The following is an 18,742-nucleotide window of genomic DNA, read 5'->3' on the forward strand; positions in this document are numbered from 1 at the left end:
TTGCAAAAGAATGGGAAAATGGTCAGTCACCAGCACTGATACCATCACCCCCCTAAACATCAAAACCAAACAGGGAGGGCAAAAAAAAACCCCTCACAATTAACAACAAAGTACTTTGCACCACAAATCTAGGTGAACACTTTGAAAGAGTGAGGTCGATGAGAGGGTCATTTGAGACATGCCAGAAGCTGATTAAACAGGAAGCAGTTGAAAGCTTCTTCACACTAGGTGGGGTAAAAAAAATCGAATGAAGATTTCAGCGCTCTGGCGGGAACAGCAGCAAGACCGAACCACCTCACGTATTCTGCTGGACCTTGGAATAGTGTCACAAAGTACAGAGAGCAGTGAGTGCAATCTTCTATATAAGTTAAGGCAATAACCGAACATTCCCTGTACAATATAATTTTTGAACATGTGCTAAAACTTTTGAGATCCATAAAACGTAAATAGAAGTTAAAGGCAATAAAAGTTTTAACGTATTACATCTTTAAAAAAAGGTTAAAACAAAAAGTAGATACATTCTACATGTGTGTAGAAACGGAGATCTCGTTTGCCATTGGTGCTTGCGGTCAAAGTCTGGGGTTGTGTTTTGAGTAGGCACCCTGGGCAGGATTGTTTCAGTCACTGGCACACTCTGCCTGTTTCACAGCCTGTTTACTGAAACCTGCTTCACAACTTGAACACCTCACAAGCAAGCTGCTTTCCCCAGTTGATGCGATATCTGGCTGTAATCAGACAAAAGCGTTTCTTCACGTTCAGCGACACTACCATCGAATGAGGAATTTGGAACTCAGACTGGGTTAGGATAGCGTAGCCTGTCACAGCTCCGAATATTCTTGGTGAGACAAAATATACAAGAGTGGTGAGTACAATATTCTTCACATCTTAATAACCAAACATCTATATTATATACCTTTTTTTGAAAACGCATTAAAATTTTCCAACCATTAACATTTTAATACAAGTTGAAACGCAACATTAATAAAGATGAAATATGCATTGCAATGTTTACTTTGTTTTTTAAAACAGGGGGAAAAGATACACTTATATGTTTGCCCCCGGAGAGAATGTCAGTTTTACTTGTCGCTGAAATATCCGTTCGAAAGTAAAAGCTGATGAGGAAAAATCCCCAAAATACTAGCCTGCGTTTAATTGAAACTTGTGACTTCGCGGTGGTCGCATTGAATCGGCCGTTGAATGTGGGTAGGACAGGAAGTGTGCAGCCAGATCTTGTGGGTTTAACGAACAAATTCAGAGGAAAGAAATTTGCTGTTTGATATTTGTACTGAACCAAAAAGCACGTTGTTTTGCGGGCGCATTTATAATGTTGTCACAACAACAAATTGGGTGAATCTATCGAAGGAGCAATAATATAAACATGGACTGAACGCGTCCCCCAACGAGTGTTCTTCCCACAACTGTACAGTTCTAATTGTTCATTTCCCCTTTTGTAATCCTCTCTTTGTGCACTAAGAAAGAGTTGATGTGGATCCTTAAATAACGGGTTGTTCACAGGCTGTGCAGGGCGGCAAAGGTTGCAAATCAAAAATACAATCATATTTTTGGATAGTGGACTCAATTGCTGGCACTTGGGTCTGTGAATAATGGGTCGAATACTAGAAACGCATTTGTCATTCAATTATACTCTCATGTCATGAGCAACATGGAGTTGTAGACTTTGCTAGCTAATTAGATCCTGTTAACAGGAAAAAAGTGGACTCCAGAATCTCAGGCACTCAAAGTCATCAGTGGTTTGGAAAGGAACAGAGCTTTTACTTCTAATAATGATGGTTAAGTGAATGTAACAGATGGTTTTAGCACAACAAGTCGAAGTACTATTTAATTATTGAACAAACACAGAGGGGTGTTCCAGTATTAGATGATGGGAGTCATTCCTTAATAAAATAAATAGTAATTTCGATCATTTTTGATTCGAATTAATTTTTTTTTTAAATTAGTTCATGGGATGTGGGCTTCACTGGCTAGGCCAGCATCTATTACCCATCCCTACTTGCCCTTAAGGTGGTGGTGAGCTGCCTCTTGAACTGCTGCAGTCCATGTGGTGTAGGTACACCCACAGTGCTGTTAGGAAGGGAGTTCCACAAATATGACCCAGCAACAGTGAAGGGGCAGCGATATATTTCCAAGTTGGGGTGGTGAGTGGTTTGGAGGGGAACTTCCAGGTGGTGGTGGTGTTCCCTGAATCAGGGCACTACTGTACACAGTCGTTATGGATGAAGGGAACCTATTTTTGATTTATGAACATCCCGGCCAAGAGTTTCCACTTTGAGTGCAGTGTTCCAGGCATATTTTGCACTCAAAATTGCGCTGATTTTAAGTAGTTTTTCTTTGCTCAAGCACCACTCAAATTTATTTGCATATTGCCAAATATAACATCTCCCATGAATCAGCAAAATCCACAAGTGTTTTAGATTGTAATGGAAAAAAAAGTATTAACATATTTACTGAACTTTTTAAGATTGGTAACCTGATGCAGTTTATTAATACAGCTGAAAATGAGTTTATCACAAAGTATTTTTAATTACTGTGTCAATCCACCACTTGTGTGAAACCCAATTTTAAAATGATTGAAAAAAAGCTTTAAAAATCCATGTAGAACCATTTACTAATTATAGTTGCACACATTGCTCAGTTTCTTAGTAAATTAAAAATATTTTAAAATGTGCCTATTAGTGCCCTTACACCTAAAAAAAACCTTAAATTTTTAGAACCTCCTTGAAGGGTTCAGTTAGTTGGAACGTCATAATCATGGTTCATTTGATCTGAGAACATGACCACTTCTGTGGATGGGGCCAGCTTCATATGTGATGTTGTTTAGACAGGTGCAAGAGATCACAAGAAGTTTAATAGCACTGAATGTATTCTACACTTAAAATGTGCCAATTTTTTGCACTGGTTTGGCCAATTTCAAGCAAATTACTCTAAAGGAAAGTGCCACTTAGTGGAATATCTGGGCATTGTAGTATAAATTGGTCCCAAATTGCATTGATCTAGACCAAGTTTTGACCAAGCTTGGCTCAGTGCAAGCTACAGTTTACTGACCTGAGAATTTTTAAACCTCTCAGCTTTTTACTAATATTAAAATTGGACGAGCAGACGGAGTTGGCCAATTGGACTGGGAAATAGGTTAAAAGGTAGGATGGTGGAGAAGCAGTGGCAGACATTTTTGGGAATTATAAAATATTTCCTGAAAAGATATATTCCATTAAGAAGGGAAGACTCTGTGAAGGATGCACTGTGGCTAACTAAGGAAGTTAAAGAAAGTATTAAATGGAAAGAAAATGCATATAATACTATGAAAATTAGTGGTACGTCAAATTTTAGAAACCAGCAAAGAATGACGAATAAAATTAGGGAGAAGTTAGAGTATGAGAGAAAACTAGCTAGAAATATAAAGAGAGTAAGAGTTTCTACAAGCATACAAAAAGGAAAAAGGCATCTAAATCGAGTGTTGGTCCCTTAGAGAATGAGACTGGGGAATTAATAATGAGAAACAAGGAAATGGCAGAAGTGTTGAACAGGAATTTTGTATCAGTCTTCACAGTAGAAGACACAAAAAGCATCCCAAGATTTTATTGAATGACAGAGCAGCCTTGAGGTGCTGAATGGCCTACTCTTGCTCCTATTTCTTATGATCTTGTGATCTCATTTCAAAGAGCGAGAGAGAGAGCCAGCAGTATAACCGAGGTCCACCGTCTCTGTTTCTCCCAGAGGCTACTGGTCTCAAAGCTGCATTTGTAACAAAGTTGAAAAGTTCAAAGCCCCTAATTTCCTTTTCACGCCTCAAAAACTCATTTATCAAAATCATCAAAAGTGTTTTCATTTCAAACAGGTAGTAACGCATTTGTGGCATTTTCATGTCTCCTAAAATAGACATTACTCATCTCAGCTCTGATTTCATGTAGACAATCTAAAATCAACAGACGATAGGCTGTTTCCATCTAATAAAGTGTTCAGACTGCAGTGGAAGGCCAAAACAAAAGTCGCACAAAGTTTGCATAGCTGCATAAAGGTAATAATATTGTCGAATTTTCCAACAATCTTGACAGGGGTTATCAAATGCTGCCAGCCAGCAAGCCAGAATTATATTATTAAACTGTATCAACTGAGCAGATGGACCTGTAACAATCACATTTGTGTATATTGTTTTCATATCAATAAAGCATATGTCATCTCTGGGCATAAATTTCCCCTCTGAATAGAAATAAGGACAAAACTGGACTGGGATAGCAGTTTGATGAACCAGGTTAAGAAACTACTGACAACCAGTTTCACATGAGATAAAGGTATGTTAATTCATAATGCCAAGGAGCAATTTAACATTTTTAATAATTATTATTAGCTAAAAACATTTCCATCTCTGTTGAGATGCTAAACAGTTCAGGCTTTATTCTCAATTCTATAATACGATCATAAATGACATTATTATCACCTGCTGTTCACAATTTGAATGTGTTAACTTACTTGGCCTAATTTTGTAAATTTGAAAATGCTTTTACAGTCGAGGTGAGTAAGTAGTTGTGATCATCACAGAAAGTTTTAGGTTGGCACATCTTCATAATCTCACCTGAAATCTGACAGGGTGAGAGGGTGAGATATTATTATTTTCAATCACAGAAACACCATTTCAAGCAACTGAAACTACTTGGCACGTTGCTTTTCGAAACGCCTGTCAGTGGTGCAAGTCCTTTCAAACTAGGAATCCATGGAATTACATTTTCTGTTAGATCCTTTGTCAGATTTCAGTGATAGTCCATTAGAAGGTATTTCACTTATTATGCACACATTTAATAATTGTGCTCTCAGCAAGACGAGGGAATCTTCAACTTTTAGAATTTAATGTCAGTATCAAACACTTAAGGTTAATGATAGCATGAGTTGAATGCTCAATGGGCCCTGCTCTGCTCCGCTCCCTTCCAACAATGGCACAGAGGAGTATCCCTAACGTACGCACATGATATTTTTTATTTCCTGTGCTAGAGATTGTGGCAGCCTCTGCATTTAGCACTGCCTGAAATTGGTTTGTGCTGCAGTCCTTATCAGCCATAAATGGGATGGATGCTGCCCAAATGTTGCTTTGAGCAGAACTCTTAGCCCTCAGAGAGGAAGCTTCTCCCCATCTGTCAGTACTTGATTTGAGCAATCAATCTGCTGGCCAGTTCCTTATTTTGCTGTTGATCCTGCAGGTTTTGCAGCTAAAGACTAGCTTAATAGCCATGTTTAAATAATTCTTCATAAAGGACAGTTTACAAGCATAAGATTGCTTTGCATTACATAAATAGACACTGCTGGGTACATGGTACAAACTCCCAAAAAAAACACTGAGCTTCCAAACCAAAGTCTATGATTGACTATGAGGGTCAATGTAAACTATTTACCACCTGTGTGAATATGTGAGGCTTTAAATGTGCTTTACCCCAATTTAATCCATTCCTGAAGGTGAAAACATGCTGGTGTGACCAACGTTGGAGGCTATTTATATTTTGCCCAAGGATTCTTCATGTCTAGTTTAGATAGTGAGCGTTGACAAACTGTTGGACCCTGAGAGATCCTACCATCACACACACACTTTTATAGATAGCACTAGATGGGTAATTTCAATTGGGTACGCTGTCTGATCATCTTTCTCCTCCCCAGCCTTAAGAATCCCTGCCGCTGCACTTGCCGAGATTAGATAAAACCCATAAAGTAATTAAAATGAATATTAGAGTGAAACTGAAGGCAGAAGTCACTGTCCCCTGCCCCAGGGCTTGGCTTTAAATTGCAGAGAAGCACCCACAACATAACTACCACCAGTAGAAAAGAAAATGAGATGCACATTAAAATAAAATTCAGATTCAAAATTTCACCATTAAGTTAGGCAGTGCTATCGGAGGACACATTCACACAAACCACTTCAGTTCTGGTCACTTTAACGCAGCTCCCCATTTGCATTGCTTGGTTCATGCCTATTCTGAGCACTCTGGGCATGCCAGTATTTATATAAAATAAGAGCAAAAAAACTGTGGATGCTGGAAACCTGAAACAAAAACAGAAATGCCTGGAAAAACTCCAGGTCTGACAGCATCTGTGGAGAGGAATGCTAGTATTTATCATGAGTCCTCATGACCCTTCGACAGAACACAGAAGTCTCATTCCCTGGTTTACAAAAACTTTATACTTGATAAAAACAGAAAAAAAACAGCCAACAAGATTTCAAATATCAGAAGGAGATGCAAAGTACTTCTCTCCCCAACAGAAACTTAAATGTTCTGCAGAGAACAGGAACAGGAATTTCTATTCTCTAAACATCTGATTGAGAAAAAAACATGTTTGAAAAAAGTACCTGGGAAGTCCAGCAGAGCTTGTGAACCTTACAAACCAGGTTTGGAATCACCCCGGATTACCCATTCAATTCAGTGTCAAACCCAAGCGCTGCCGACAGTTTCCCACTCCACAGTCGGTTCTGTCTCAAATGATTGTGGATCTACACCACAAATTTAGAGCAGGTTCAGAGTAGACTGTAAGTAAACTTGTGCCGTGTGATTACACCGAGTCAGCTAAACTTGTTTCCTTAATTATTTTTCACCCTATTGCATTAGTCATTTGTTACATTTCTGTATAACAAACTGGTATGAACCAAAAAAGCATTTGGAGAACGTTCTTATTGAGCTGCAGTCTGCAGTGGACTAGATCAGAGTTTCACCCAGGATCATGTGTTTGTTCTAATAGAAAATCTGTCAAGGTGCTTTGTTATAATTAGATTCCATTTAATTCATACTGACGTTCAAAACATTAAACCTAATATATAACCAGAAATTATGGTGGACTCATCCTCTATGAATGTTCAGCCTCTTCGGCAGTTACTGCATGTTAAATATTCATAGTTACTATGTCTGATTTATCTATCACAATAAATTAATGTGATAGATAAACCCACAAACTTTTAAGCACAGGACTTGTCTAGTGTGACATGGCTGTGGCTTTGTTTCCATTGACTCAGGAGTGAAGCAGCAGGGTTACGAACACAGGACAAAAACAAAAATACCTGAAAAAACTCAGCAGGTCTGGCAGCATCGGTGGAGAAGCACAGTTGATGTTTCGAGTCCTCGTGACCCTTCGACAGAACACAGAAGTCTCATTCCCTGGTTTACAAGAACTTTATACTTGACAAAAACAGAAAAAAAAAGCCAACAAGATTTCAAATATCAGAAGGAGATGCAAAGTACTTCAGAAAGTTTCAGTAACCACAGATGGGTAGCCAGGATGAGGGTGATCTAGTAAAAGGCCCACAAGCAAAAGAAAGGGTTGAGGTATTCCACAAAGAACAAATCACTGAGTGCACAGAACCGCATTAGTAATAACTTTTTCCAGTGAGAAGAGGAGCAAGTTGAACAATTCTTTGGATTCTGGTCATTTAAAAAAAAAAATTGACCATTCTAATTCCCCTTACAAAAATATGTTCCATGTATAATGCAAATCAAAATGATATTGTTTGAAATACAAATTGCATAGCACAAAAAACTGCATAGGGGAGAAACTCGCTTGCATCAATTCCAGGGGCAGTCAGTGCCACTGGCTGCTACCTACCAGACTCAGAAGGCATTCTTCTATGATATCAAGTGAAGAATGCCAACTATGGCTGCCTGCCCGAGAGAATCCATATAAATCTGCATAGCACGGCCAACAGCAGTGATATGCAAAGGAATTTCCGATGTTCCTTTATCTACACACTGGTTTTTTTTTGATCAAGACATAGTGGAATATCTTGACTAGTGGTGGCCCATAATGTTGCATATTCATCACATTTTATTGTCTACTCTGTTGATTTATCCTCATTTCTAGCCTGTTAACTCTTCTGCTTGTCAGTTTTTATCTGAAGAGGATGTGGTGAATTCAGATGTCAGGTATCAGCAGAGGGACATAAAATGGGGACTTCTCATTATATTTTTTGTCTCAAATGTTCTGGCTCTTGCTACAGTACAATTATGTAGGCACCTTAGGACCTTTCAATGGTTACAGTCCAATCCAATAGTGGCCAAGTTGAAATCCACTCACTCAGTACAGGCCAGACATTGGCTTCAGTTCTACATGCCGCTGTAGTTTACTCATTCAAAAATGTATCTTTTCTGAAGTCAATGGAAAAGAAAATCAGATGGGGTTGTGATAGACTTCCAGTTGCCCTTATTTGTGTTGAAGTAGAGTCATATGGCCTCAAAGTTAACTGTTTCTTTCTCCACAGATGCTGCCAGACCTGCTGAGTTTTAACCATCAATTTCACCCCCGGTCTTTCAATTTTTGCATTCTCTTCTGATGCCTGTAGAATCAGATAAGTAGATACAATAGACATCTAATTACTACAGATTTTTTCCAGTTGACACAGCAACAGAAACAGGGCCAAATAACACACTTGAGGTCAGGAATGTTTCCCACTTCGCAGATGATGATATCGGGCACCTTTTATGATGTTATCACTGTTTCTGATAATATGGGTCAGAAAGTCGGGAACCCACCAGTGTTATTTAACTATCAATTTAAAAGGCAATTGAGCTAATTATCTACCCATCTCACTGCAATAATACTGTCAGAAGGCAATAATAGGCATTCAGGGTGAGATTTCTGACTGGTGGGGAAACCTTTTTTTTAAAAAAAAAGGCAAGCTTGTTTAGGAGGGTCTTAAAACTGCAGCTGAGACTAGAGTTTCAGCTTTACCGTTCAAACTCAGTTGACTGTAGGGACTGCTCAACTGAGTGTGAAGAGTAACATTTTGGATATTTTATCATGTGGAGGAATCTCCTCTCATTCAGAGGGGGTTCTTTTGAATGTTCATCGGATACTCTCCTGTCTGTAACCCTGGGATGAGGGATGAAAACTCTTGGGGACAGATGGGGATTGTGGTCTCAATTGGAGACCACCTCCAGTGAGGATGAGAGAACATGGAGACTCAGGGTGTTGGGGTTCCTCAGGAAGGGGACAGAGCAGTGCCAGACCCTGATGGTTAGGAGGAACCCAGAAACCCTGGTTGAAGGCGCAGATGAGCTCATGCCACCCCGAGGGTAGTGATTCAGCTACCTACAAATGAGTGAGACTCAATGCAGAAAACAACTCAGGCTTTCAAGGGCAACTGTGACATCATTATGTGAGATGCCAACAGGGGAAGAACTCATCCAACTGCCCTGGGAGCCACCCGATGCCTGTCGCATTGAAGGTGATAGTGGCGCTTTATTTATTCACAACAGGCTCATTCCAGGCAGCTTCTGGAGACCTCAGTGAGATATCTCAGCCTGCTGCACACCATTGCATCAAGGTGCTGAAAGATGCAATGGCCTGAAGGTCTGGGTATTACATCTCCTTCACGCAGGATGGAGAAAATCAAGTGGATAGAGCCTGAGGTTTTGCACCAACTGTCCAGGGTGCAGGGAGCCATTGACTGTGCACACACAACCATCAAGGCTCCTGCTAGACAACCACACATCTTCATAAATGGAAAGGGCTTCCACTCGATCAATGTTCACCTGGTGTGTGACCATAATAAATGGGTCATGCAGGTGTGCCAGGCACCCAGGCAGCAATCATGACTCATATATCCTCAGGAACTCAGATTCCTTGGAGGGATAAGGGCTATCCACTGAAAAGATAGTTAATGACACATGTGAGAGTGACCAGACCTGGTGCAGAGAGGAGGTATAATAGGAGCAGTGCTAGCACTAGGGCCATAGTGGAGCAAACCATCAGTCTCCTAAAGATGAGATTCCGATGCTGGGATGGATATGGAGGTGTATCACAGAACTCCCCCTCACATGTGTCCTTGATGGTCATGATTTGATCTGATGTGCACTCCATAACGTCACCATCCAAAGAGGGGATGCCCTGGAGGGTGTTGACGTGCCAGGTGGGGGCCAATCCTGAGGACAAGGGCAAAATTGAGTTGAGAGACCATAGCGAGACCCCTGCTAATGGCCCTAGCTGTGATCAAGTGGATGGCTGTAACACCAGAGATGCCTTAATGCATCATAGGTTTCTATAGTATGTCTTGCCACCGATACAGAAGGGGTTTGGTGAACTCTTGGCCCTCTTTTTTGCAGCATTTTTCATGAGCTGGTCACATCGATCATATGCTGCACACAGGCAGGCCCCAGACACAGCTCCACTGTGCCCCTTTTAGAACACCTTTCTCCTCACTTCAGTGGCACAGGCGTCCATGTACAGAAACGTGTAACAATGTACAACTCCTCATTGCCAAAAGGTGGGAGACCTGCTGACTTTTAACATCTCTGCCACCTATAAAGATTGATGTGGTTGGCAGAGATTAGTTAAAATTTAAATTGACTTACCTGGCCAGACTGGAAAATGCACAAATCTTCACCGTGTATAGTGGATGCACTCGGTTGATCATCTGATAGTCACTTGACACTGTCCCAAGCCAGGGGGCCCTTTAAAATGTTGGCTGTTACCTCATTCCAGGTCAGAGCCTGCAGCCTCAGAGATGAGACATTCCACCCTGCAGCACTCATTGGGCAAGGTATCTGTCTGTAACCCACCCTTGCCACTAATTCACAGCAATTACAGAATTCAGACACACACAACAGCAGGCCCAGAAGCCTGAATGCTACCAACTTCCAGGTGTGGAGCCCACAGTCAGTGCAAGACCATGGCCAGAAATGTTCCTATGCCAGGCAGGTTGGGCAGGAGCAGGCAGGGCACCAACCACCACCCACAATCAACTGCATGCCACCATTTTACATGGGCAGGCCAGTCTAAGCTCATCTGTACAAAGATTCTGAAATTTGTCCTCCAGGACATTTAAAAAAAAAATCTTGAAAAACAATTGAGCAAAAAACTGTTAGAAATTCAAGAAAAATAGCCAGTCAATAAAGCTGACCAAACAGTATCAAAAGATCCGGGCAAACTTAGTGTGCTACATATGTTTATCTGCATAATCAAAATTCAGTTCTCATGCTTACAAAAAAAAATCATTCAGACTTGATTTTTGAGAGACTGAGCTTTCTGGTGAAAATTTAACGAAGAGATTAAAATGCATAAAAATGACAATTACATTAATGCACTAAAATTCCTCCTTGTAAAATATAAGTTATATTTTGTTTAAGTCCTTTTCTTGGACAGTAAAAATTAAAATATTGAAGCAAACACCAATGCACAAATGGTGTAATCAGAGGGCTAAGTTTACATAGGCAGTTCCATTGTAAATGTTACTCACAATCAGTGCTTGTCATCGAAGAATAAGTCCAATATCTTTTACTTCAAGCAGGTTTATTCTCAAGGCAACTGTACAGTGTAGCAGACTCTCCCCATCCCTTCCACACCAAAGTGTTACAGCTGTACTCATTTATAGCTGAGCCAATGCCCATCACCTGTTTTAACAAGCAGTTGTCTTAACAATGTAACTTCCAGTCAACAAGCAGATCATTTTCTTTAGGCTGTCATCAATTTCTTTATTAATACAATCAAGGCCGCAAAGAAAAGAAATTTGGAATGTTGTATGGTGATCACTTTAAACATGCCAGCTCGACATAGACATTATAAGAAGCAATAAAAGACTGAGTGTGCATTGAGTTGTTAAAGGGTTCCGTCATAAAACAGCTCCTGGGCAATGAGATGCTGCCACCATCGTTTCAATTCCAACCTCCAAGGGGACCACGGTTTTGTTGTCCTTCTTAATGTACGACTCACTTCCCATCAGACACAAGAGTGAATTGCAACACAATTATAGCTGCAGTGTTGACTGATCGGGCTGTGGTTGCATAATGTCGAGATCCTTCCACACCTCCCACAACTTTCCGATCTCTAGGCTTCACTAGGATCTTCACAGAATCTGCTGCTGCATTCAGCCATGGTCCAGGCCTTTCCTTCCAGCCTTGAGCCGCTACACCATAGCTGCTGTTGGACCTTGACAATGTAATTACTGATACATTGACAGTAAATGTTATATTTGGGTACAGTAGTCAGTTTGTTTTGGTCATTGTTAAAAAAAATCACTTTCAAAACCTTTTGAAATATATCCAAAGTGGCCCTTGTGTCCACAAGATCCAGTTTTAAGTGCCTCTTCAGCCAGCAAATGAGTGCAATTAGTGCAAACTTCCAATTAATTGGCCTTGAGAGCACAGCTAATTTTGTAGGTGGGGCTTGCTTTTAGTGGGATGGTTTAAAAGCACGCATTGCTTACGTTTAAAATTCTGCAATGTGCAGCGTCAATTGCACCAATTTTGGGGCAATTGCACCACAAAAGCAGCACAATCCAGGTCAAGGTTTTCATACACATAGATAGATATATGTGTGTGTCATATTACCAGTAGTAACTTATTTCTAAACATGGGCCAGAATTTTGCATTCTGAGGTCGGGCGTAAGATCGCGAGATGATGCTGGGTGAGCGCCGGATTTCATCGTGCGCTTGGGTGATATTTCGCTCGGTGGGCGCGCACAAAAGTCGGAAGTGCACCCGCTGACCATTAAGCGGGCAATTAAGCCCATTAACCGCCCAATTGAAAGCGATTTCTTGTGGCCCGTGCAACCTTATGGTTTGCGGACAGGCCAGTTGGCCTTAAGGCTTTACGTTTTTGATGAAACCTCATCCAAGGGCAGGAAGAATTCTCCATTAGGATTTAAAATAAAAATAAATATCTGGAGACTTTTTTTAGTGAGGTATGCTTTCAGGTGCTGGATTGTTGCTGCATGGACATTTTATGCAGCATTTTTGTGCTTTGGTTTGCAGCTCCCTGTGGCAACTGTCTGCCATCGATTACCAGCACCGGCGGTAATGTTGACACCTGCCCTCTTCCTGCCCTCAATGGCAGTGCTGAGCCTTTCTCCGGCACCTTTCACGGTTGGCTGGCCATTAATTGGCCGGCCCGCATAAGGTCGGGTTAACATCGTCATCTTAGCCGGGAGCGGGTGTTATGCCTGTTTCCAGCCACACCGATCTCGGGTGTAGCTCAAGGGTAAAAGTCAGGCCATGTATTTGTACAAATTACACATGGTAAAATATAAAACTAAGCTTGCTGGTTATCCTCACGTACTTTTGTTTTCCCCTTTGGGGAGCAGTGGAAAAGTGTTGGAAGCATTAGAAGGCTGATGAGCAACCTGTTGAACTGTGTCATGAACACTCCTTCCATGGTCAACAAGTCTTGGAGTGGGACTTGAACCTGGAACTTCTCGCTCAGAAGCAGGGACACCACAAGATTCCGATAAAACTAAGCTCATTAACAATTAAGAAAATAAATTATTTAGGAGATTCTGTCAGTTGATTAAATATATTTTCTTCCTCCCAGGGTTGACCAGCTTCAGTTGGGAGCAACAATAATCTTTAGTGTTCTTAGCCTTTGTGTCTTAGGCTTTAGTTTTGATTTAGTTTCTCAACCACCCACTTGACATTGTTCATTGTAAGAAGTCTCTGAACAAAGTCCCTCACAGGCACAATATCTAATTTTCTTTCCAATCATTTTTACCATACCTTTTGATAACCATCTGAAATAACTTCTGGAGCCCATAATTTTCTTTTTGAAAAATTCTTACTTCAAATTATCAAGCTCTTGCTCCACAAAATCCTATTTCTTTCTCTTCAATGTGTTTTTCTCTGAGTTTCCTTGTGATATAGCCAGGGGAAGTACAATCTGATAAAACTGCTGTGACTTGCTTCCTCATTAAACTGTGAAATTTGCATAATTTTAATATAAGTTCAATCGAATAAAGTCTCATTTTCAAAAGTAAACATAAATTAGTACTTGGGCAGTAAATAGGTCATTAGTGTTCCTTTTAACACCAAATCGCTGTACTCAATAATTGCAGTCTAAATTGCTGCTGTTAAATTGTTCTGATTTAAAGTCGATATTCCTGAAGATTTTTTATTATCCATTGATGAAGATTGCCATGAATTACATCAGACTTTCCTGTAGGTACTATCTGGGAATTGGCCAAAGGCACATTTTAGCCATGCCAAATCCTACCAGCACTAAGATAAAAGCAAAGAACTGCAGACGCTGGAAATCCAAAACAAAAACCGAAACACCTGGAAAAACTCAGCAGGTCTGGCAGCATCTGCGGAGAGGGACACAGTTAACGTTTCGAGTCCACATGACCCTTCAACAGAACTAAGTGAAAATAGGAAGGGGGTGAAATATAAGCTGGTTTAAGGGTGGAGGGGGGTGGGTGTTGTTGGGACAAGAAGCCAGTAATAGGTGGAGATAACCAAAAGATGTCACAGACAAAAGGACAAAGAGGTGTTGAACATGGTGATCTAATCTAAGGAATGTGCTAATTAAGGGCAGGAAGCAGGACAAACAAGGTACAGATAACCCTAGTGGGGGTGGGGTGGGGGAAGGAATACTAAATAGGCTAAAAGTTAGAAATAAACAGTGGGTGGAAATACATTTAAAAATAATGGAAATAGGTGGGAAAAGAAAAATCTACATAAATTATTGGAAAAAACAAAAAGGAAGGGGAAGAAACGGAAAGGGGGTGGGGATGGAGGAGAGAGTTCATGATCTAAAATTGTTGAACTCAATATTCAGTCCGGAAGGCTGTAAAGTGCCTAGTCGGAAGATGAGGTGCTGTTCCTCCAGTTTGTGTTGAGCTTCACTGGAACAATGCAGCAGGCCAAGGACGGACATGTGGGCATGAGAGCAGGGTGGAGTGTTGAAATGGCAAGCGACAGGGAGGTCTGGGTCATGCTTGCGGACAGACTGAAGGTGTTCTACCTTTTAGCCTTTTTGGTATTCCTTCACCCCACCCCCACTAGGTCTATCTGTACCTTGCTCGTCCTGCTTCCTACCCTTAATTAGCACATTCCTTAGATAATATCACCACCTTCAACACCTCTTTGTCCTTTTATCTGTGACATCTTTTGGTATCTCCACCTATTATTGGTGTCTTGTCCCAACAACCCCCCCCCCCCACTTAAACCAGCTTATGTTTCACCCCTTTCCTATTTTTACTTAGTTCTGTTGAACGATCATGAGGACTCGAAACGTTAACTGTGTCACTCTCCGCAGATGCTGCCAGACCTGCTGAGTTTTTCCAGGTATTTCTGTTTCTGTTTTTGTATTACGAGCACTAAGTTTAGGTTTGATCCGGAGGTTATTAGCTATGAGGAGAGGTTGGAGAAACTTGGATTGTTCTCACTAGAGTGATGGAGATTGAGGGGCGACTTGATAGAAGTTTACAAAATTATGAGTGGCATGGACAGAGTAGATAGTCAGAAGCTTTTTCCCAGGGTGGAAGAGTCAATTACTAGGGGACATAGATTTAAGGTAAGAGGAGAAAACTATAGAGGAGATGTGCGGGGCAAGTTTTTTACGCAGAGGGTAGTGAGTGTCTGGAATTTGCTGCCAGAGGAGGTGGTGGAAGCAGGTACGATAGTGGAGTTTAAGAGGCAGCTTGACAAATACATGAATAGGATGGGAATAGAGGGATATGGACCCCGGAAGTGCAAAATGTTTTAGTTGACGGGCAATATGATCAGTGCAGGCTTGGAGGGCCGAAGGGCCGGTTCCTGTGCTGTACTTTTCTCGTGATAGACTGTCCACCAATATCCGTTACAAACCCACCGACTCCCACAGCTACCTTGACTACAACTCCTCACACCCCGCTTCCTGTAAGGACTCCATCCCATTCTCTTAGTTCCTTCGCCTCCGTCGCATCTGTTCCGATGATGCTACCTTCAAAAACAGTTCCTCTGACATGTCCTCCTTCTTCCTTAACCGAGGTTTTCCACCCACGGTCGTTGACAGGGCCCTCAACCGTGTCCGGCCCATCTCCTGCGCATCCGCCCTCACGCCTTCTCCTCCCTCCCAGAAACATGATAGGGTCTCCCTTGTCCTCACTTATCACCCCACCAGCCTCCGCATTCAAAGGATCATCCTCCGCCATTTCCGCCAACTCCAGCATGATGCCACCACCAAACACATCTTCCCTTCACCCCCCCTATCGGCATTCCGTAGGGATCGCTACCTCTGGGACACCCTGGTCCACTCCTCCATCACCCCCTACTCCTCAAACCCCTCCTATGGCACCACCCCATGCCCACGCAAAAGATGCAACACCTGCCCCTTCACTTCCTCTCTCCTCGCCGTCCAAGGACCCAAACACTCCTTTCAAGTGAAGCAGCATTTCACTTGCATTTCCCCCAACTTAGTCTACTGCATTCGTTGCTCCCAATGTGGTGTCCTCTACATTGGAGAGACCAAACGTAAACTGGGCGACCGCTTTGCAGAACACCTGCAGTCTGTCCGCAAGAATGACCCAAACCTCCCTGTCGCTTGCCATTTTAACACTCCACCCTGCTCTCTTGCCCACATGTCTGTCCTTGGCTTGCTGCATTGTTCCAGTGAAGCCCAACGCAAACTGGAGGAAAACACCTCATCTTCCGACTAGGCACTTTACAGCCTTCCGGACTGAATACTGAATTCAACAACTTTAGGTCGTGAGCTCCCTCCCCCATCCCCACCCCCTTTCTGTTTCCCCCTTCCTTTTTTTTCCAATAAATTATAAAGATTTTCCTTTTCCCACCTTTTTTTTTAATCTTTTATGCTCTCCCCACCCCCACTAGAGCTATACCTTGAGTGCCCTACCATCCATTCATAATTAGCACATTCGTTTAGATAATATCACCAACTTTAACTTTAACACCTATGTGTTCTTCTGTACTATTGTCGTTGACATCTTTTGATGATCTGCTTCTATCACTGCTTGTTTGTCCCTACAACCACCCCCCCCCCAACTCTCTCTCTCTCTCTCTCTCTCCACCCCCCACACACACACCTTAAACCAGCTTATATTTCAACTCTTTCTTGGACTCGAACTCAAGTTCTGTCGAAGGGTCATGAGGACTCGAAACATCAACTCTTTTCTTCTCCACCGATGCTGCCAGACCTGCTGAGTTTTTCCAGGTAATTCTGTTTTTGTTTTTGTTTTGGATTTCCAGCATCCGCAGTTTTTTTGTTTTTATCTCTGTACTTTACTTTGTTCTTTATTCTTTGTTCTCTTTGTTCTTGTTTAAGTTTTAATATTTTTCAGCAAATTCATCAAAAGACTATAAATTTCACAAAAATGGATTGTTGACCTTTGTGAAACTGGGGCAAATTCGCAGCCCAGACATCAGTCTGGTGAAGCTACTTGTGGTTCTGCGGTTTATTCATTTCCATACAGGATGTTCATTTACACTGCAGCTTGTAAAAACTAATACAAGTCAATAAAAGGCAGGACTTAACTGCAGGTTGTTCAAACAGGTTAAACTGGGTTACAAAGGCACCTGTTTGTACTCTTCGCTTCGTTGCATTTCTTTCTCCACGAAATTCCTATTCCTCCAAAAAGCAGTTCAAAATTGTGTTAAAGGGTACGTTTGTTATGCAAAAACAAGTGAAGGTCAAAAGCTAAAATTCAACATTATGAGAAGCAACATCCTCACTGGAGACTGAAGAGGCAAATTAGCGACCAAACCTATGGGGCAGAATCTTCAGTTTGGCGTGTGGCAAGGGGTCCTGCACGCTGATGTGTAAGATAACGCGCGGCGATGTTCGGCGTGCGTCCCGACATCACCACGTGTCATTCCAATCTTTCACTCAGCAGGCAGCCGATTCGGCTGTGTGCCCGCCGAGCTGTCAAAGGCCTGTTAAGGCCATTAATTAACTAATTAACCCTATTGAGAAAGCTGCCCGTCCAATCTTAAGGCTGGGGGGGGCGCAGGCGAAGAGACCAGGCGGACTTCGCATCTTTCGTGGAACCTCATCCACGGGCGGGATGAGGCTTCATGAAGGTTTCGTTAATTAAATATAAATTCTTATGAAAATCCCTAAACATGTCCCAGCTCGCGTGACACTGTCACATGAGGGGACATTTCTGAATAATTTTATTTTTTCCACGGTGAAAGTTGAAGTTAATCTCCCTGAGGCACAGCATGTGCGAAAGAGCCAGGCCCCCGACTCTCCCTCCTCCCCCCAGCCTCACAGGTAGCGCCGAGCACTTCCGGGTGCACCTCACGCTAGGTCCGGCCCTAATCGGCCCGCCCACATAAAATGTCGGCATGCATCCCATCGAGGACGGCGATCAGCTCCGTGTCTGCCCGATGGGAAGAGAATCCTCCCCGTAAGAAAGAGGAGCCTATATCCAGACAGTCGGCAGAATCTAGGAATTTGTTTTATTGCGATAAATTATTATTGATGAATTCAGATGATCAAGAATTAGAAAAGGTAAAATAAGCTGAGCAACAGGGAAACAAAAACAGAAATACCTGGAAAAACGCAGCAGGTCTGGCAGCATCTGCAGAGAGGAACACAGTTAATGTTTCGAGTCCAAATGACTCTTCAACAGAACTAAGTAAAAATAGAAAAGGGGTGAAATATAAGCTGGTTTAAGGGAGGGTGAGACAAGAAGAGCTGGATAGAGGGCCAGTGATAGGAGGAGATAACCAAAAGATGTCACAGACAAAAGGACAAAGAGGTGTTGAAGGTGGTGATATTATCTAAGGAATGTGCTAATTAAGGGTAGAAAGCAGGACAAGCAAGGTACAGATAGCCCTAGTGGGGGTGGGGTGGGGTGAAGGAATCGAAATAGGCCAAAAGGTAGAGATAAAACAATGGATGGAAATACATTTAAAGGGAAACAATGCTGACATTATACTTATTTAACCGATGCTGTTTGATCACATTTTCACTTTCAATCTTTGAAACATCAGGGAGAAATCAAAGGCAGACTTTAGATTTAAGGAGCAGTAAGATGAAACGCAAGGCT

The 18,742-nt window shown here is 41.9% G+C and overlaps 1 protein-coding gene across 2 annotated transcripts in view; it reads left to right on the forward strand.

The window, feature by feature from the left end:
* The first annotated feature begins 293 nt into the window (after window positions 1-293).
* LOC121280728 (proteinase-activated receptor 2-like) overlaps window positions 294-18,742 on the forward strand; it is a 39,125-nt gene continuing 20,676 nt past the window's right edge. For both annotated transcript variants that reach the window (XM_041192859.1, XM_041192860.1), the window contains exons 1-2: window positions 294-344; window positions 650-862. The gene's annotated coding sequence lies outside the window, so the exon portion shown is untranslated. The remainder of the gene's footprint in view (window positions 345-649; window positions 863-18,742) is intronic.

The sequence above is a fragment of the Carcharodon carcharias genome, chromosome 8, assembly GCF_017639515.1.
Source record: "Carcharodon carcharias isolate sCarCar2 chromosome 8, sCarCar2.pri, whole genome shotgun sequence".
NCBI classification, from domain to species: domain Eukaryota; kingdom Metazoa; phylum Chordata; class Chondrichthyes; order Lamniformes; family Lamnidae; genus Carcharodon; species Carcharodon carcharias.